The sequence below is a fragment of the Dipteris shenzhenensis genome, chromosome 17 (assembly GCF_047967505.1).
Source record: "Dipteris shenzhenensis isolate YYH24624 ecotype China chromosome 17, Dip_SZ_1.0, whole genome shotgun sequence".
Lineage (NCBI taxonomy): Eukaryota > Viridiplantae > Streptophyta > Polypodiopsida > Gleicheniales > Dipteridaceae > Dipteris > Dipteris shenzhenensis.
The window spans coordinates 18,751,355-18,772,517 of record NC_141612.1 but is presented as its reverse complement, the minus strand read 5'-3'; the positions used below and the strand labels follow the sequence as shown (position 1 = coordinate 18,772,517).

The following is a 21,163-nucleotide window of genomic DNA, read 5'->3' as shown; positions in this document are numbered from 1 at the left end:
ACCTCACCACCTCAACTTCACCCCACTTACTCCATATCCCCTCACCCCTCATCCCACTCCATCCCCATCCCTGTTAAAAATTTTAACAAACCCTTCCCCCACTTTTTTTTTCTTGTCTTTTCTTATCCCCTTTTTTTGTTTCACCCATTACACCCCTCACCTTTCAATTGTACTTTATTATTTATTTTACCGTTCTATTTTATCCAGTCTACCCCCTTTGCTTTATATTTTTACTCTCCACATGACTCTACCATATTGGCATCGGATCAATATCATATAGCATATTTTTTATATTTGTGGGTGATTTCATTGATTACATACATCTTTTTGCATGGAGATGTACCACCTCACACATGATATTTTTCACCGTCCACCTCCCATCATCAATGTATGTCTTCACATTCCACCTCCAACACATAGTGATGCACTCATTAGCTACCTCATTTGTATCCATAGCTATGAATGCAGGCATTCATACAATTTCTTGAGTATGCATATGATGAGCTCGGAGACACACTTCAAGACCCATGGACTGTGCATCAATATTGTATCTTTCGATTGTCATCGTGTTTGATGTCACTCCATGGTTTGCCTCACTTCTTGCCAGTGTTACAGGATGATCTTGACAATTTTCATCCCGAGCTTATATGTGATGTCATGCAGCTTAATCCTTCTTTTGTTCCATCCCATGAGGCACCCCATGATTTATCCTCACCATGGAGCACCCCTCTGAGCCTATATGATTCTTCACTAATCATCAAATACCCTACCTTCGTCATCCATATTCCATAGAGACATCTCCCCCCTCTCATCATCCCATCATTTGAGGAGACATCTTTTCCTTCATCGATTGACATCCTACCATTTTCATCGAGAACTATTTTGATGTCCAATGTCTTAGAGACTCCTCCTTTGCTCACTGCTACATGATTTGAGGGAGAGCCTCTTCTTGATTCCATGGACACATCACGGTCAGATCTGGAGGTGTTAGCTCCTTCTAGACCTTGTATTCTTTGATTTATGCTCATCACTGGCTATTGCTAGAGTGTCAGGTCTTAGCATCTACATGTGGGATATAAGCAGTTCTTAGCATCTACATGTGGGATATAAGCTTGTACCCCAAAGGTTCATCTTGCGCTTCATTGACATGTGCTTCATCGACACCACCTTCAGTTACCTCTTGGTTTCATGTATCTTCACTTGGGGAGCTATTTGACTTCCCTATTTTCATTTGGGACCCAGGTCGAGTAGTGTGTACTTTAAAGGTGGGGAAGACTCCCTCATCTGAGTCACCATTAATATGGATCATGGACTTCATTGGCATATACTCATCAGTCAGCATTTTGCCCTTGAGTCATATTTTTCTGTTCCATGTATATTGCATTTTTATTGATGTGCTTTTCACATTCACATTCGGAGGATGGAATGTACTTTAGAGGTGGGGGCATGTTAACCCATTTCTAGGGTTAACATATTGCCCATTCATTTTAGATTCCAGCTAGGGTTTATGTGCACATTTTGCACCACAATGTATTACATTATTTGCGCACATAGCACGTGGGTTGGACCATAGGTAGGAGGATTAGATCCAACTCCACATCCTATTGGTTTCAATCCATGGAGCCTCTCATTGTATGCCACATGGCATAGGGCTACCCCCTCTTGAGCTATATATTGACATGGTGGGATGACTCCTCATTCCACCGGCTCTAGTTTGGAGTCCAATTGTGTTTGCTTGTATGAGTTTGTACATAGTTGGTTCCTCTTCATCTCTTTGCTTTCTTGAAGTCTTGTGAATGTGAGAGGCCCTTGATAGTTCTTATGCTTGCATGACTTAGTGGAGTTTCCTTCTTGCATATGCGCTAGAAGTGGCATACCTTTCTTCTTGTCTAGGGTTGCTTGAGTGTGGTCATGGCACCTAGCCATCCTTGAGCATAAGGTCTCACAATCAAGTAGCCATGAGTGAGTAGTGCTTGCATGACATCTTGTGTAAATCGAGGCCTTACTGCTACAAAAGTTGAATGCCCCTAAGGAGCATCCTAACAAGTTCACTTAGCTTAAGGAACCAGATGATGATAGGGATGACACTTTCTATCAAGGCAGCCCAAGGTCAGCTTCCCACCATTTGGGACCAAGCTGCATACACCGACCACTTTCAAAGGAACTACTGGCTCCCAAATCAAGGCGGCTAAGGAACGCTAGACACCCACCACCAAGTAGGGTATAGGGTTAGACTTGGAGGAGAAAATGCTGTCCATGTCCTAATTTTTAGTAGACGTGGATCCACATCTTGTGCCTTTCCTCACACTAATGGATCTTTGTCCTCATGTGAATGGATAGACATGTACATAGACAATCTCTCCATGCTTTATTGAGGCAATGGTATAGACTTCCCCAAAACAAATTTCATTTGCAGAGCCTATTCCTTTGGATCAAGAGGTAATATTGGCATATGACTCCTGAAGCATACTACGTGATGTGCTTGGTAAAGATTTTTCTGTTACTACTTACTACAATTTGCCCCTAGCCCAAGCTATTTGGTCCATTTCATCCACTCCATGTGTAGATCAGCCCCTCCACCAAGCAAAGCCCTTGGGCGATGACTTACCCATCAAGGTGTCCATATATGATAAGAGATAAAGGTCAATGCCAAAGGCAACATTTAGAGCTGAACACCAAGCACTCATAGACAAGATCCAAGCACTGCCCCATCTAACAATGGACACATTGTTGACCTATGTACTACTCAAAACTGCTACATTTGCTTGAGAATTTGATGGGATATGCAATGACAAAAGACATGCCTATGCGGCAACATTTATTTGATGTTTTCAAAAATCCCACTAAGAAATGGATAGAGCCTTTCTCTTAGTTCCAAAGACATAGGTTTAAGTTCAAGGAGTTGGGCATAGTAGACCCAAAAGACCTCATTGTAGAGTAGTGGTCAATAGATTGGTTCTAACCCCCAGAGTAGGAGCCAACTAACACTCGAGGAGGTCACTCATAGATATGTAACCATAGCATGTGGGTTGAACACAAGGAGTTTTAAAAGTCCTCTTTTTACACATTTTTCACATACAAAAGGGTACTATATAAAGGGGGTATTCATAGATTGAATAGAAAAAGGTGTGTTTTATTCATGATAATTTACAAAATTATATGGGGTTTTACAAATAGGGCTTGAATGCAGTGATATATAGAGTTCATACATAGTTATGCCCCTTAGAATTGACATTGGCTCACTCTACCCTTGGCCAACAGAATCAACTCTTGGGCACCCAGAGTTTTTGGGAAGTATAGCCTTCCCCAGCTCATCTAAGGCACCTCATCCTTCCACATCCCAACCCTTCTTCACCTGCCTCCCTTGTCTCTACAATGCCAGTGCCTTGCCCCCAAAATGTGCAAGACCACATCCAAGCCTCATTGTCAAAAGACCCTCGTTTGTCCACCAAATTTTGAATGGAGACTTGTTCATGTGGGGTTGGATCCGTGGGGACACAATTCAAGTAAAGTGGAGGTGAAATGTTTCCCTCAAGCTACCCAACCAACCCAAGTAACTTGGCATGGGTGAACTAGGAGCTACCACCAAGAAGTTGAGCGGTGTGACCCCAAGCATCACACAATCCACATTGTGGAGCCAACCCCTAGCAATGATTTTGCTCGGGTTCCCAAGTCTGAGATCAAACGGTGACTCCCCAAAACCAACTAAGTCTAGACTTCTAGGCTGCATCGGTTTGAATTCTAATTACAACAACCTTGCCCCCCGCTAGCTCCCTTTATTTTGTGAGTGGTCTAAGCCTAAGTTAAGTAGGCTAGATAGCGTTGCGCCTTGCTATGCCTAGTAAGTGTTGCTTGTTGATTTAAAAACATTATCTCATTTCATCCTTCCATGCAAATCAAAATGGCAACTTTGGTGGTTTTAGCACCATGACAAATAATTATAAGTAGATGATTGGTTTAGCAATAACCTAATGGCATTTGATGACCAATGGTGGTACAAGATCATAGAAAATGGTGGGGAAGTTATTTGCATGGACAAATCACCCCAAGATCCTATTTCTCCCTTCAATGCCCATGGAAATATTGATTTTTCCACTGTCACAACTTCATAGGTAGCTTCTTATCCATGATTCTTTTTAAGTGAGCCAACTGTATCCAATTCGCCCTTGGATGTGGTGGAATGAATATCTATGCAAGTCCACACCACCATGGGATTTCTTTTTCCCCAATAAATACAAAATAAAAATGCACCTTTAGGTAATGATGGAAGGAGGGTTATGCAAGAATAAATCACCAGACGATCCTGCTTTCCCCTTTGATGTGCATGGAATTGTTGTTTTGACACTTTTCACACAATGATCAATAATTTATCAACTATTCAAACCTCATCTAACACTGACCATGCCAACTAGGTGGACAACTACCACAAATAGAGCTTCTAATCAAAACCTTTGGAAAAACTAGCCACATTAGGTGGCCTCTGCCACTAGTTATTATAAACTGCATTTAGGATACTGCATTTAGGATCTATTCTCTAATACCATGCTGGCCAAACCAATCACATTGATGACTACCATAGATAGAGCTTCGAATCAAAACCTTCAGCCACATGAGGTGGATGCGACTACTAATAATTATAAATTGCATTTAGGACCTATTGTCCCAATACCACACTAACCCCTGAATACACCAATATTTGCAGCAGCTATGGGGGATTGTGGCATTTCCCTCTAGCAAGCATTTTCACTCATCATTGTCGCTACTTGACTTTCTCTTTCATATTATTCAAAGTCAATAGACCATGAAGGCATCACCATGAAGCTCGTCGGCATGGCCATTTGCCCTCTAGCAAGCATTTGCAATCATTGTTGCCTCTCCTTGACTACCTCTTTCCATATTAAATCAGAGTCAACAGACCATGAAGGCATCACCATGAAGCTCACCGGCATGGCTGCATGAGATCTTTCCAAGGCAATGAGAGAATCTATCATCGCAAGGCCTTGTAGCGGGTCCACTCTGAATTAGGTACTCAAAATATTGCTTGAAGGTTGTCTCACGATTTCTTTGGAGGAGCTTGTTCATCTCTACAGAGCTGGAATCTTCAAGTTGGCTTTTGTGGGAGTCGATCATACAAAGGATGGGTTTTGCACATTTGAGAAATGGGGGCCAGAGCCATATCCCTTTAATGATGACATGATTGGGGTTTTACAGAGAGAAAATGAGGCATGAATGGCAAATCAAGACTTACAATCCTCAGAGTTCACTAGGATAGAGATTATCTTATTGCTTGAAAGTGGTTTTGGCATACCAAACACAAAACTATAGCATTTGTTTTGGGTTCTCTTAATTGTGCAAGGGCCTTAAAAGAATACTATGATAGAAGGGTAAAGCGAGAGGGGCTTTAATCTAAGGCCACATCTCCTTTGGTAGGCCTAGTGAAATTCTCACCTTGTTTATCCATGAAAAATGCAAAACAATGAATAGTAGGGCTTAGAAATTTATGCATTTTAAAATATTTTAATTATTGTTTTGAACTCACACTGCACAACTATGAGGAGCATGTTGCCCGTGGCCTATGCTGGCTATTGTCTGTGGCCTATGCTAATAGGCAGGAGGTATCTTTTCCCCGAAGGAAACGGAATGGAAGAGCCACTCAAGTGAAAGGATTCCTAAACTGCGTGAGCTGCGGCTATTTCTTTTAGGGCCAGTGCACACGCAGTCCGAAATGCGCGGCTGGTGTGATCTAGGCTCCAAATGAAATATTTTGCATGAACCAAAATTAAGGTGCCCTTAATGATCTCTTTGAGCTCACTAAAAGTCTGACGATCTACAGGGAGTGATGCAGGGTGCCACAAACTTATAGGTGGCACTGGTTGATTGGATAGAAAGAGGAGGGTATCAGCTCGAGGAGGAGGGAATGCAATACTCAGAATCCCACTTGGCAAAAGCCCATTGGTTGGAGTAGTAGTAATGGCACACCAATGCTCACATTTGCCAATTGGAGTACCAAGTGGGGCAGGGGAGCTCCAAATGAGCATCGAAAATCGTACAACACTCCAAAGAGACATTTCGACCTAATGAAAAGCGTAGCTCTTGGCAGGGGCAACCGTGCTCTTCATCGCACGCTCTCCATTCAAGCACTGCCTCTTTCCAATCTGTCCTGCTCTCTCCTCTCATCACATTGATCCCTCCATGCAGAGCCTCAACGGGTTTGTGGAAGGTGGCCTCGCCTCCATCGTCAATGGTTGCTCCACCCATCATCCCCTCCACGATCTCATCAACGTCCCAATGCAGCTCCAGAAAGAGATCATTGCCCTTCACCACGCCCTCGCTCTCGCTAATTCCTCATCCAGCCCCGTCCCCTTCACCTCCCCTGATGCAGGTTCCATTGCCATTGGCTTTCGAATGCCCCACAGTACCCAAGGCTGCAGGCTCTCTTCTCTGACGTTTTCGCCACCGTTCTTAGGAAACCCCTGTACTCCACCATGCGGCTCGGCCTGTTTGAGGTCCTGAAACAGAAATGGAGCAAACCGGCGGCTTCCCTTCCATGAAAGACGGAACTACAAGAGTGTGGAAGACGCGCTGGCAAAATTTAAAGTTTCAAATCTTGGTGAATGTTGCAAACATTTATTTTTTGTTGCGACATACAAACTTAACCTCCTTGTTCTTTTGAGAATTGGTAACATAGTGATCCTCATGCTATTGGTGATATACTTTTAGATTTGGGAACAACACTTTTTTTCAATGTCAATAATCTGAATCACGCACAATGGATCATCAACAATTGGCATGTACTTTTGATGCCAAATATGACTTCTAATTTATTCTCTGTCATGGCAAAGGCTTTGGGCTGGGATGTCTTCGATGCATTCGTCATCTGTCTTACTTGGTAGATCAGATAGAATGTAGTGGATAAGAGCAAACATTCATAAGCAATTCAAATGTAGAACTGTCTTCATCTTGAGTCACCCCCTCATTACATTTGGATCATTCCGTGAAAGCATTTTTGGTGGCACCTTGGGCTTACATTTGGGCTATGGAATACTTGAGTTTAAAAAATGACCCTTAACTTTCATTTACTTCATTTCAAAAATGAAGTAAATGACCCTTAACTTTCATTTCTTGACGTCGATGCCACATCTTACCTTTTCTTGATCGGAGTTTTCTATCCATAGCCCTTGTGCTTGGAGCTTATTGAGCTTGAAGACCTAGCCTAAGGACAATGGTGCCTAATTTTATCTTTATTTCTCGAAGGCAACACCACATTTTCCTCCAATGACAACACATCCATAATGGTAAAATCGCAGCACAAACACAACTAGCTAAATTACACACAAAACAAACATTAAAAATAAAACCGAAAAGAAATTAATTACATTATAGACACAAGAAATTGACACATTGGACTAAAAAACCAAAATAGACATTTTATTTTAGTCAAAAAAGTATCCTCTACAAAGAACTGATTCTTTCGGTAACAACATCAATCCAACCAGAACTCTAGTCCCATAAATTTACATCTGTCAAAAATCAACATCTCCTTCTTCAACCTTTGCGGATAAACTGCACGCAGCAATTATTGAGGACAAAACCATCCAATATTCCAATAGGAGCACCGCGAAACTTCAAACCCAAGGCCCTCCCTGTAATAGGAGAGACGTGACAGCTCCTCCAAAATCCATGAATTGTCTTCCCTTTAATACAGCACGCCATAGTCCTTCTCTTCCTTATGAACAACATCAGTGGAAACATCACCTCCAGATGGACCAAGAGAAATAGGAACCACTTCGATGACATCATCAAAACCATCAACATTTTCTCCATCACCGCAAAAACATCAACCTTGTTCTCCATTAAACTAGAAGATCTTGCCCCAACAAAACCCTCCAAATCATCACTAGCCAAATCAACAATATTAACATTAGCAACACCCAATAATTTAGAACCAACCAAACCAGAAAGCACAACATGCACACCGACCACACTTGTAGAACAACCACCAATATGAAAAAACAAAAACAAATATAACACACCAAAAGAAACCGCAACTAGAAAAAATCACTTCCATCACCAGCAGAAACCGACGATGTCTCCACAACATCCCAGAATAGGGAACAAATGTTGAAGAATTTACAACACTATTGACTCCACAAGCTGGCAATCTGAGACCAACCAAAGTAGAAACTCCACCATCAGGATTTACATATGAAAGCATACCACAAACAACACCTGCAATCAACAAAACACATATTAGCAAAATGTGTAAAACACAAACTCAAAAAACCAAACAAAACAACACACACCAAAAGTGCAGAAACCGAACCATCACCACGAACCACACCATCAAGCCTCTCAGCATACACCATGATATTCTCTTCCAAAATGTTTAGATAATTCCTCAAACCACCAAACTGATCATAAGGATTAGCCAATGCACCCACGCACCTGTCTTGAGATCAGTCTTCTGATAACGAGTCAAGCTTACAGAGTAATTCTTACTCCTATATTCATTATACCTACAATAAAAACCAAAATGTTAACCCAACCTAAACAAAAACCCAAACAACCAATTAAAAACCCAAACAACCAAACAAAAACGCAAACAACCAATCAAAAAACAAAAACAAAAATACACATACTTGAATTAGTGACCAAGCTCGTTAGAATTCATTAGAAAATCAGCTTGTAACATGCCCTCCACCATCCATGATTATGACTTATCAAATCTATATCCACAGACGTACATGTCCACATATACACTCATGTGTCCCATAGCCTCTATCCTAATTACATCATGCCCAACATACCCCCATCAAATTGATCACCTCAACCCTGGTAGTAGTCCATGTGAAACCTCATGGCGCCCACCTCTAGTGGCAACACCCACGATCCCGACTTGGCACTCACTCTAGTTGCATCGATAATCAGGGATTTAAAAAGTATGTTTTTCAAAATAAAAATACGCACTTTTCGACTGAAGATCGCGTCCTAACATCCTAAACGCAAAAAAATGCAGTTCTTTACATCGGAAGACCACCGCACGGTATACGCTCTTAACGCACGATACCATTACGAAAACATTGTGCGGTGTCTAGCCATACCATGCGATATCAGTTGCCCCACATGGTCCGTGGTCTATACCAATTGTAATTATTAGGGCACCACCGATAACATTCTTGTACCGACGGTAATTATTAGGCCATCAATAAACACCGTCGGTAACCTTCCTATACTGCACGGTGCATGTCCAATCAGCACATGTGACAGCTTGGATCATCCGATTGGGAAGGATATGAGATCTTGTACATTGAGATACCACGCGGAATAGGAACCTCGCGACGCGCGGCGCTTTCTTTAGCAATCTCTATTGTAAGCTACAATCTCTCCTCCCACCTATTTTCGACAACCTCCCACTCTATTCTCCACTCCTCACCACTACTCACCCCTCTCCTAACACTTGTGCTCCCTCTCCACCCTTCTCCCTCTTTGGTTTCTTGAAAGGAAGTTTTTCAAGAAGGTGAGCCTCTTTGAACAATGTAGGTTCATTTTTTGTGAGATTTCGTTTTGTGAGTGTTGAAGCATGTTTCTCCTTGTATTGCTAAAGTTGTGTACTAGTTTTCATGCTTGATTTTAAAGGATTGAAGACAAAAAAATGAGATTTCAAGAAAGAAAGAAGACTCACCTCTTCTAGTCTTTTTTGTATTTCTCTTCCTTCTCTTTCTCCTTGTCTCCTCAATCCAATCTCTTTGAGAAGTTGCTTCTGTAATCTCCTCCTTCCTCTAACTAGTTATTTGAAAAATGATATGTTTACTCTCTTTTATAGGGCCAGTCCATAAAACACCGAGCGGGATGTACTATTCCAGGTAAGTGCTTCCTCTTTTTTCCATTTGTTATTTTTGTTATTTGCATTGGCCTGCAGCTAGCACCCTAGCTGCAGTGATGGGTGTAGGAACCCTCTCTTCCCCCCTCTTCCCCTCTCTTCCCTCTTCTTTCCCTCTTCTCTCCTCTTCTTTCCCTCCTTTCCTTCTCCTTATCCTTCAATCTTTCAATCTCTTTCCCCCTCTTTTTCCCTCTTTCCTTTCCCTCTTCTTCTCTATTTCCCCCTTCTCTTATGCTCATGCATAAGCATGAGCATATGTCTCTTTTTCCCTCTTTCCTTTCCCTCTTCTTCTCTCTTTCTTTCCCTCTTTCCCCTTTTCCAATCTCTCTTTCCTTTCCCTCTTCTTCTCTCTTCTCCTCTTTTCCCCCCTCTTTTCCCTCTTTCATGCTCATGCTCTTATGCTCATGCATAAGCATAAGCATGTGCATATGTCTCCTTCTCTTATGCTTATGCTTATGCTTATGCATAAGGCTCCTAGATCATCCTAGATATGTCACCCCTTGGAATGAATTACCCCCCATAGCCACTCACTATAGGAGATTGGATGAGAATTTGGGACCATCCACGACTCCTCCTCCACTTTGCATGAGCCGGTAAGGGTTTGTAACTATTGTGTGCTATATTGAATGGAAATAAAGATTGTATGATAACACCATCTTTTGTTTACATACTCCATCTTTTATCGGCTACCATATTGGTCCCATCTCAAGATCAATCACCTACTTGATCCCATGCATATCTTCAAGAATGTGGCATCTACCATTTGGGAACATTTGAATGGGACCCGAGATTCCATAGGCATAAGAGAGGATCTATGCACCACAGGGAGGATGCATGAAGCTTGGCCACAAGAGAGACCAAATGGGCATGTCTTTTTACCCCGTGCACCATGGAAGTTATCAAAGCTAGAGATGGTGGCGGTGAAGCAGGCTATCACTACAATTTGTACTCCCTTTAGATGCATGAGGTGTTTGAAGGGGGACTTCACAGAGTAATTATATGAATTGAAATCTCATGATTGGCATAAGATGCTCCAAGTAAGTATGACTTGGCATAATCTCTTTTTCCTTCCAAATTTGTGAGTGTCGAAGCAACTAATCAACCATCGCTCATGTGTTCAGTTCATACTACCTACTAGCATTTCTCATAGTGCATCGAAGGACATGAAGGATTGTATTTACAATATGGGCGAGCTTGTGAGGTACGTTACACTATACAAAATGTGAAGCGTATCAATGCTCCATGCAAGGTATTCATATTGCTAATATGGTGCACTTTTTTCTTTCTAGGTTTGTGAGCTCAAAGGAAATAGATCCCACCATGCTTGAGGATGCTCAAGTTATGTGAGTGGAGGTGGTTTGTTTAGTGGAGGAGACCTTTCCACATTCTATTCTCACAAGCCAACTACATCTCATAGTGCATTTGGTAAATGAGATTGCTATATGCAGCATTGTACATGCACGATGGTTGTTCTTCCTCAAGCGCTTCTTCATTGAAGACCTTGAAGGGTTTTATGAGGCAAAATGTAAGGCCCGAAGGTAGCATGGCCAAGGGTTGGTTGGTACAAGAGTCACTTGTATATATTTCTTAGTTTCTTGTTGATGTGGATAGCTCTCTCCCACGACTATGGAGAGATGATTAAGACCTAAGGAGGACTTATGTTGCACCTCAAGGGAAAGGGCGGAGCAAAGTAATGGACACAGAGTTACTTAATAATCTCAACCTCTATTGCATGCTTAATAGTGATGTGATGAAAAGATGGGTGACAAGATACGAGGATGCAAAGGCAAGAAGACAAGGAGAAAGGGACCTCTTTCATACACACCACAGATCTCATGTGCCATACCCTGAGCATCTAAGAGCACTTCCAAAGGATATTCATGTGGATTGGCTACTTGACAAAATGAAGAGAGCAGAGAGAGACGAGGGGATGCATATGACAATGGAAGAATGGGAGTATGCTAGAGAATGCATGCAAAAGGTTGGTATACAGAATGTTATGCATAAGTTAGGAGCTTTCAACAATTTAGATTGCTTATTCTCAATTGATTTTGTCTTGGTGTAGTGTACTATGTTTAATGCTATATGGTGTGAGGGTAAGCATTTTCGGACATAGCAGATTGATGATACAAGAAACACATAAGATTGCAGCATCATTGCTAGCTTTGAGGGAGCCAATGGAGCCATGGATGATTATTGTGGCATAATCCAAGACATTATTAAGCTTGAATTTCGATGCTTCTTTGTGTACGTTTTGGATGTCAAGTGGTTTAAGGACGTGGTGGAAAGAGGCCCTAATGCAACAATCCAACACCATGTAAGTGGCTTTGTAACTATTGACTCCACAAAGTTTTGGCAAAGCAAGAAGGACACAATAATACTACTGCAACAATGTGAACAGGTACTGTACACATATATACAAATACTCAGTTTTTAATATTTGATACCTTCGATGCAAGGAAAATAACATGTTTGTATTTGTGTTTGAATTAGCTTGTCTATCAACCAATGGTGGATAATAATAGATAGTGGCACATCATACCTATTATGCCACGTTCCAAAGTGATGTAGAGTACATTTACTAATATAGAGCATATGGAGGATGATCATGGCCATGGAGGTGATGAAGATCATGAGATAGGAGATATAGATATTCAGGCCATTACCCATGAGGACGAGCCTATCATTGGTGATGTTGATTTCGATGAGCACACTAACATAAGTAGTAGTGGGCTGAATGTATTTGTAGATCTCAACATTGGTTTGGATATTGAAGTAGATAGTTTGGCAAGGGTTGATCTCATTGAGGATGAGATCAAACCATAGCCCATCATTGATATCGCCAAAACTATATATTGTCTCATTCTCCTTACCTCAATCTTTGTATATGTGGGTTTGCCAAAAAGCACATTATCGTGTGTGACACGTGCATAGCATTGATATTTTTTTAAAATTATGTGCTTTGGTAATCATGGGCAATGTTTGGAAAGCACTGATGTACATTTATCATCCTGCAGAAAAATTTTACTCTCTGTTGCATGTTTATAAATGCATCTAAAACACAGTGTACACATGCTAATAGACGTGTGAATAACTGCGCAATTAGATGCACTAATAGATGCGCAAGTATTTTCACTAATTCTATTTGCACCTATAGACATGCCTGCTATTTCGCACATCTATTAGTTGCTTTGTCTTGGTGTGGCCTAATGAAGATGAAGAAGAACCAAAAGATGTTGAGGAAACAGAGGAGGCCAATTTTATTGAACATGAATGGTCTTTTGAAAGTTAGTGTGTGTTGGAACAAGGGTTCTCTACCTTGGGTAATCCCCCTAAAATGATTGTATTGCTTTGAGTATGAGTGTGAGTTTGTCTTGTTTTGAGTAATTCATAGTGTCTAGAGATACTCCTAGTAATCTTGTCAGAGATTTAAATCAAGAGACCAAATTCATAGTGAGATCATATTGGGGTGAGGACACCCAAATGAGTCTACTACTGATGCAACTACAATGAGTGCCAAGTCGGGATCATGAGTGTTGCCACTAGTAGAGGTGGGCAAGCCATGAAGTTTCACATGGACTACCACCACGGTTGACATCATCAATTTGAGGGGGGTATGTTGGGCATGATGTAATTAGGATAGAGGCTATGGGACACATGAGTGTGTATGTGGACATGTACATGTGTGGATATAGATTTGATAAGTCATAATCATGGATGGTGTAGGGGATTTTGCCAGCTGATTTTTGGATGAATTTTGATGACCTTAGTCAATAATTCAAGTATGTGTATTTTTGTTTTTTTTTTTGATTGGTTGTTTGGGTTTTTGATTGGTTGTTTGGGTTTTTGTTTAGGTTGAGTTAACATTTTGGTTTTTGTGGTAGGTATAATGAATGGAGGAGTAAGAATTACTTTGTTAGCTTGACTTGTTATCAGAAGACTAATCTTAGGCCAGGTGCGTGGGTGCATTGGCTAATCCTTATGATCCATTTGGTGGTTTAACATTTTGGAAGAGAATATCATGATGTATGCTGAGAGGTTGTGGTTTGTGGTAATGGTTCGGTTTCTACACTTTTGGTGGGTGTTGTTTTGTTTGGTTGTTGTTTTAGTTTATGTTTTATACATTTTGCTGATACGTGTTTTGTTGATTGCAGGTGTTGTTTGTGGTACACTTTCATATGTTAATGCTGATGATGGAGTTTCTACTTTGGCTGGTGTTGGACTCCCAGCTTGTGGAGTTGATAGTGTTGTAAATTCTTCTGCATTTTTTCCCTATTCTGTTGATGTTGTGGAGACATCATAGGTTTTTGTTGGTGATGGAAGTGATTTTTTCTAATTGCGGTTTGTTTTGGTGTGTTATGTTGGTTTTTATTTTTTGATATTGGTGGTGTTCTACAGGTGTGGTCGGTGTGCATGTTGTGCTTTTTGGTTTGGTTGGTTCCAAATTATTGGGTGTTGCTAATGTTGATATTCTTTACTTGGCTGGTGGTGATTTATTCGTTGGGGCAAGATCTTCTGGTTTAATGGAGAACAAGGTTGATGTTTTTGCGGTGGTGGAGAAAAGTCTGATGGTTCTGATGATGTCGTCAAAGTGTTCCTATTTCTGCTGGTCCATCTGGAGGTGATGTTTCCACTGATGTTGTTCATAAGGAACAGAAGGACTATGGTGCGATGTATTTGACGATAAACAATTCACAGATTTTGGATAAGCTACCGCATGTCCCTCCTATTGTAGCGAGGGCCTTGGGTTTGAAGCTTCCTGGTGATCCTATTGGAATATTGGATGATTTTGTCTTCAATAACTGCTACGTGCAACTTCTCTGCAAAAATTGAAGGAGATGTTGATTTTTGACGGATGTAAATTTCTAGGATTAGAGTTTTGGTTGGATTGATGTTGTTATCGAAAGAACTGGTTTTTTCTAAAGGATACTTTTTGGAATAAAATAAAATGTCTATTTTGGGTTTTTAGTCCAATGTCTCAATTTCTTGTGTGATTATAATGTAATTAATTTCTTTTGGGTTTTATTCTTTAATGTTGATATTGTGTGTAATTTAGCTGGTTGTTTTTCTCTTGCGATTTTAGAGCAATTTTACCATTACGGATGTGTTGTCATTGGAGGATTAGGATTAATTTATGTGTAACCCTTGCCATTGATACGAAAAAGTCATGCTAAAATCTGGTGTTGCCTTCGAGAAATAAAGAGAAAATTAGGCATCATTGTCCTTAGGCTAGGTCTTCAAGCTCAATAAGCTCCAAGTACAAGGGCTATGGATAGAAAACTCTGATAATGAAAAGGTAAGATGATGTGGCATTGACATCTCATGAAGTAAATGAAACTTAAGGGTTCTTTTTTAAACTCAAGTATTCCATAGCCCGAGGTGCCACCAGAAATGCTTTCACAATAGAATGATCCAAATGTAATGAAGGGGTGACTCAAGATGAAGAGATTTCTTCATTCGAATTACTTACAAATGTTTGCTCCTGTCCACTACATTCTATGTGATCTACCAAGTAAGACAGATGACGAATGCATTAAAGCCATCGTAGTCCAAAGCCTTTGACATGACAGAAGAGTAATAAATTAGGAGTCGGATTTGGCATCAAAAGTACATGCCAATTGTTGATGATCCATTGTGTATAATTTAGATTTTTGACATTGAAAAAAGGTGTTTTTACCAAATCTAAAAGTATATCACCAATTATAGCATGAGGATCACTATGTTACCAATTCTCAAAAGAACAAGGAGGTTATAAAGCTTTGTTTTCTTCAACATTCACCAAGTATACTCGTATATAAGTAGGCATGAATGAAAAACATGTCCAAAAGTTGACACTAAAAATGCTAGCACTATAAGCTCCTCGATCAATACTTCGACCCAAAATGGGGATTTGTGGACATCAAAACTTAGCACAAGATGAAAACACAAACTCTCATGAAGAACTATTTGCTCCCAACTTATGCATTTGGCACCACCACTTATACCTTGGCTGAGTGTGGTAATCATACCTTGTGTGCTTGGATGAAATGTAGATGATTGCATGCATTTTGATAGTTTTATAATAGCGATTCTTTGGATGGAAGTGTCCATATGTTGGATATTGTGCCTTTTTGGAGCCTTGTTGTGCTTGGATGAAATGTAAATGATTGCATGCATTTTGATAGTTTTATAATAGCTATTCTTTGGATGGAAGTGTCCATGCATGAATAAACAGTAGTTGTTGCTTCTCAGGTGTCAATGCATTTTCTGAGAAAGCTTTTCTTAAAAGTTGAATAAGAAACAAAGCTGATGTTTGTCCCAGCTAGTGTATAGGAAATCCGAGAGTGAGAAAATGCGCAGAGCTCAAAAATGTTGAAGCAAGTGACGGATCTGCTCGAGAGTGACGAAGAGAAGCACCGTGAAGGAGCCTTGTTTCATCAAGGTGGGCACGAACCCCTTGTACAGAGCCATTGGCCCTTCTGCTTCCACCGTCTTCATGGCACAGTCGAGCGCCCCTCTGTAAGAAACTTCTTGCCCAGCCTCCGCCTTCATGTTCATCACCCTCTTCTTTATCACGTCTATGGGATTCGACGCCACCGCCGCTACCACGCCTGCCGCGCAGCTCGCCGTCACATGCATGGCTGCCCCATCCTCCATCACACCTCTCTCCATCAAACTCTCCTTGGCTTGATCATACGTCGCTGCCTGCGACGCCGTCAACACCATCGCTCTTTGCACCCTCAGCGCCGAGCCCCTCCACAGAGACGTGACCCCTTCTTGCTTCACCATCCTCGCCAACGCGTCTGCCACACTCTTGTAGTTCCGTCTTTCGTGGAAGGGAAGCCGCCCGTCCGCCTGCATCCGTACCCTGGCCACATCTGCGGGATTCATGCCCACAGCGGCACCCACTCCTCCTGCCACCAGACCAGCAGCGATCTTCTTGAGAACTGGAAAGCCCCCTTCCGTCGGCGGTTTGCTCCATTTCTGTTTCAGGACCTCGTACAGGCCGAGCCGCGTCGTGGAGTACAGGGGTTGCCTGAGAACGGTGGCGGAAAGGCCCGAGAAGAGAGCCTGCAGGCCTTGGGTACTGTGGGGGATTCGGAAGCCAACGGCGATGGGGCGTGAATCGGGGGAGGTGAAGGCGAGGGGGCCCGATGAGGAATTAGCGAGAGCGAGGGCGTGGTGAAGGGCGATGATCTCTTTCTGGAGCTGCATTGGGACGTTGATGAGATCGTGGAGGGGATGATGGGTGGAGCAACCATTGACGATGGAGGCGAGGCCACCTTCCACAAACCCGTTGAGGCTCTGCATGGAGGGATCAATGTGATGAGAGGAGAGAGCAGGATAGATTAGAAAGAGGCAGTGGCGAGGCTGAATGGAGAGCTTCCCATGAAGAGCAAATGAAATGAGGGGCTAGAATAGCTCCCCTATCCAATTGATCAACAACTTGGCTTGCCTCGTAAGGTTAACGTTCTTCTTGAGTAAGCAAGCTCATTGAGAAAGCTGCCTTACACATTATTTTTCTTACATTGGTGCTAAGTGGATCCCATGAGGAGAGTTTCGGGCATGCCAATGCTTAAACAAAGCTTGTGGATCCTCCTTGTAGATCTCCTCCATAAGAGGACTTTTTTTGCACCTCTCGCATGTGCTTACTCCTTGCGCTGTTAGGCTGAGATGACTACACTTTTCCATCAATGTGCTTTGAGTATCTTTTCTAGACTGCCAGGTAAGATTCTTTTCTCCTGGCCCAAATATTTTCGTAAAACTCAACTTTTTGGCTTGTTGATGTAGGTTAGCACCGAGTTGCTGAGCTTTCTCCAAGCTGATAGAGAAACTTTCAAAAGGCGTCTACTCCCATTGAGCCATGTGGTCTAATGATCAACTTGTGAATGTGGATCATATACAATCTACAAAACAACTTACACACACACACACACACACACACACACACACACACATATATATATAAATACAAATATTGCCCAACCAACTAAGGTCTTACAAAATATTTGCCACTTGACGATCATGGAAGATAACTACCACCACTTTAGAGACAATTAGGAACAAGAACAAAATAAGTTGGTGGGACATAGCACTTGGCGGATCCAAAGGAGGGTGGAGATAAGGGCAAAACAAGAGGTGCAACAGGAGCGTTGAGTGGGAGGTGAGGGTGGAGCAGTGGGCTATGGAGATGAGGGTGGAGAAATGTGGTCAATGAAGGTGGTGGCTTGATACAAGCGTGGAGTTGTGTGAAGTGGACGAGGCTACATGGCACTTAAATAGCCACTACCTACACAGCCACCTTGACGAGTAATTGGCTATTTTGATCAAATTGCAATCAATGAGAAACTCATTGCATAACTGAGGGGCACTACCATAAATTTTTCCCAACATGGCACTTTGTTTTGAAGGAAAAAAAGGGCAAAACCCCAAACCTCTTTGAAATGCATCACAAACTTCACTAGCCACAATGGTGGTATAAGATGATAATCCCATCATGAAAGCCAGGTGCTTGTAGAAGCTTGGCCCATTATCTCATCGGTTATAAGCTTGATGGCTAAAAAGCAACAAATTTGAGTCATCCCACTTAATTCTAATAGATCTTTGATGGTAGGTACTTAATCCTAACCACACCATTAGTTCACCTAAACGATGCTAGATCTACACCATCTTTTTTCCAAATACCATTATGTTACGTCACATTATCAAATTTGTGTCTGTAAAGATGAAGGTAACATAAGTTACAAGGGATAAAAACTAGTACTCACTAGTGTTAATAGTTAGAAGTCACGCATGCATGATCACTAACTAGTAATACATGGTAGTGCCAGCAAGGTGGCCAATTTCTACCATGATTATTATAAGTGTCCATGTTCCAATTAAGCCTATTCAAAGCCATCATTAATATAGGTGACCATGTACCAATTAAGCCTATTGAATGCCAGCACAGTGATCGATTTTATCCAAAGTGGAAATTAGTAAAACTGTTACTAGGAAGTTCAAAATAACATAAGTTACAAGGGTTACAAGGTTTTTGACTAACACTAGTACTCACTAACTGGTTCTGCTAGTGGGAATTATAGTTAGAAGTCATGCATATAATCACTAACTAGTAGTAACTGGTAGTGCCAACATAGTGGCCAGTTTCCACCATCCAATGTTACTCATTAAAGTTCTTATAAAATGATATTGAGTCATGCATAGAAAGAATTCCTCATAATGGACCTTATCTTGTAGATAGATATTTGGACATTGTTTGACAAATGTCCTTTCACCACAATTGGGAGATTAAACTTTAGAAGCAAGTTACAATGGTAACAATCAGAAGATAATAAATTGAAAGACAAGCATATCTAAGATCGTGTGCCAATCATGGGATTTAAGGCCACTAAGCTTGTTGTCTCTTTTAAAGGAAACCTTCAAACACTACATGTACCTTGTTGGTGTTTGGAAAGACGTGATGCCCATATGCCTCCTCCCACTCATAGTAAAGATCCATGGGGCTTTCGAAAGCATAACCTGGGTACCCTTCTAAGACCCTTTCTTTCTAGCCATAACTGCTTGATCTTGTCCTCACTTCTCAAAAGTACTCTCATGAGTCTATTGTATCCATCTAACTTCCCAATGTGTCCAAATGGCACATCCCATATTCTTGAAGACATGGGTTTGGAAACATCTATTGAAGCAAACTATAACAAATCAACAAAGCACTTGACATTAAAAATATGTTGAAATGGATCACTAAATTAGATTACAAAAGCACTCATACTTAAAATAGAAAATAAAATTAAAATAGATCATTGTTAAATTAGAATTAAAAAACACTCATTCCCACCTCAATGAAGATGTCAACATGCTTATGTTTGCCCATCAAGTTTCTTGTAAAGGTTGTAGCTCCAATATATGTGAAGCCTCATATAGTGTTGTTGATTGAAACTCCCTTGTCATGCTCTCTAGCTTAGATATTGCACATAAGTCCTTCATCGTGCCTCTAAAAAGCACATTCATCATGTCATCCATTCCCTCATCTCCTATGATATCCATTAAATAGATACACATGTGGTAGAAGACCATTGATGCATATTTTTAAACACTTATATATGATACATGGTGAAAATAAGAAAATGGGCATACCCAACCATGAAAACAAAATCTAATCCAGATCAAACTTTTGGAACCATCACATGGATCTTGCCATGGATGATTTTTTCAACTTATTTTCATTAAGAAGCTAAAATTTTATATTCGTGTTGAAAGTTTGTATGCCCTAATAAAAATGAACATTCGAAAGATTCGCCAAGATTTGAAACTTCTATGCAAAAAATTTTAAAGTTTCGCCAGGATTTAGATTTTTTACTTCAAAATTCAAAAGAGAATATATAAAATTGTACTGTATCATATTAATATTGTGAAACTAAAAAACTAAACTCGATAAACTTTCGCCAAAAATTTTTATTAATATATAAACATAGCTTTGATAAAAACATCCATGGATCTTGCTAATATTAAGGCCTTTGAAAAGTACCAGATCCGTAAAATACATCCTAGATACATACATATATGGTAGAAGTCGATTGATGTGTTTTTCTCAACACATGAAAAGCACTAGTAAACTCACCTCTAAGTTGCCATCTTTAATCTGAAATTCATCACTCAAAACCTCCCATAGAATCTTGAATGTCTTGTAAAAGAAATGGTTCTCATTTCTCATTTGTAGCTTTCACCAAGTGCATGGACGTGTTGATGCTTTGGTTCCCTCACCCAAGGCTATCTCAGAAAAGGTGCTCAATGTTAGCATAGCCCAATGTTTTTCTTAGTGAAGATGCCTTCTCTTGCAATCCTAAATATGGCATGATCGAGCGCAAAATACATGACAACAATTACACTCAGAGGTTGAGGTCCTCTTTGTTGCAAGAGAACCATCTGATTACAAGAGAATACCGAGTTTTGTAAACTTAAGAACAATTAAAAGAAATAAAAAGTGCAATACAAAAGGGAGCAAAGTAATGAGTAAAACATAAACTTGTATTGGAACTCAAACTATCTTCAGAATAACAAGCCACCTCAGCTTGTAATGAACACTTTCTATTATAGCAAAGTTAGGTCAGATGAAGAGAACTTGGCACACTGCTCTCCTGTTCTCTTCTCTTCCTATTACAACAATATCAATCTACCTAACGAAACCACCTTCTAAATGACTACACTCAGTGCACCAACCCCTAACTAGTGGTAGCGCCACAATCTCCTGCACCTCAGCTACAAAACTAGTGCTCCATTAAGACTCCACCGCTTCCTTCCTAGGTC

General features: G+C 40.9%; 2 pseudogenes; one reads left to right on the top strand and one right to left on the bottom strand.

Annotated features, from left to right (window-relative positions):
* The first annotated feature begins 6,192 nt into the window (after positions 1 to 6,192).
* LOC147891798 (mitochondrial uncoupling protein 5 pseudogene) overlaps positions 6,193 to 21,163 on the top strand; it is a 131,836-nt pseudogene continuing 116,865 nt past the window's right edge.
* Positions 16,223 to 17,170, bottom strand: LOC147891801 (mitochondrial uncoupling protein 4 pseudogene; annotated as a pseudogene).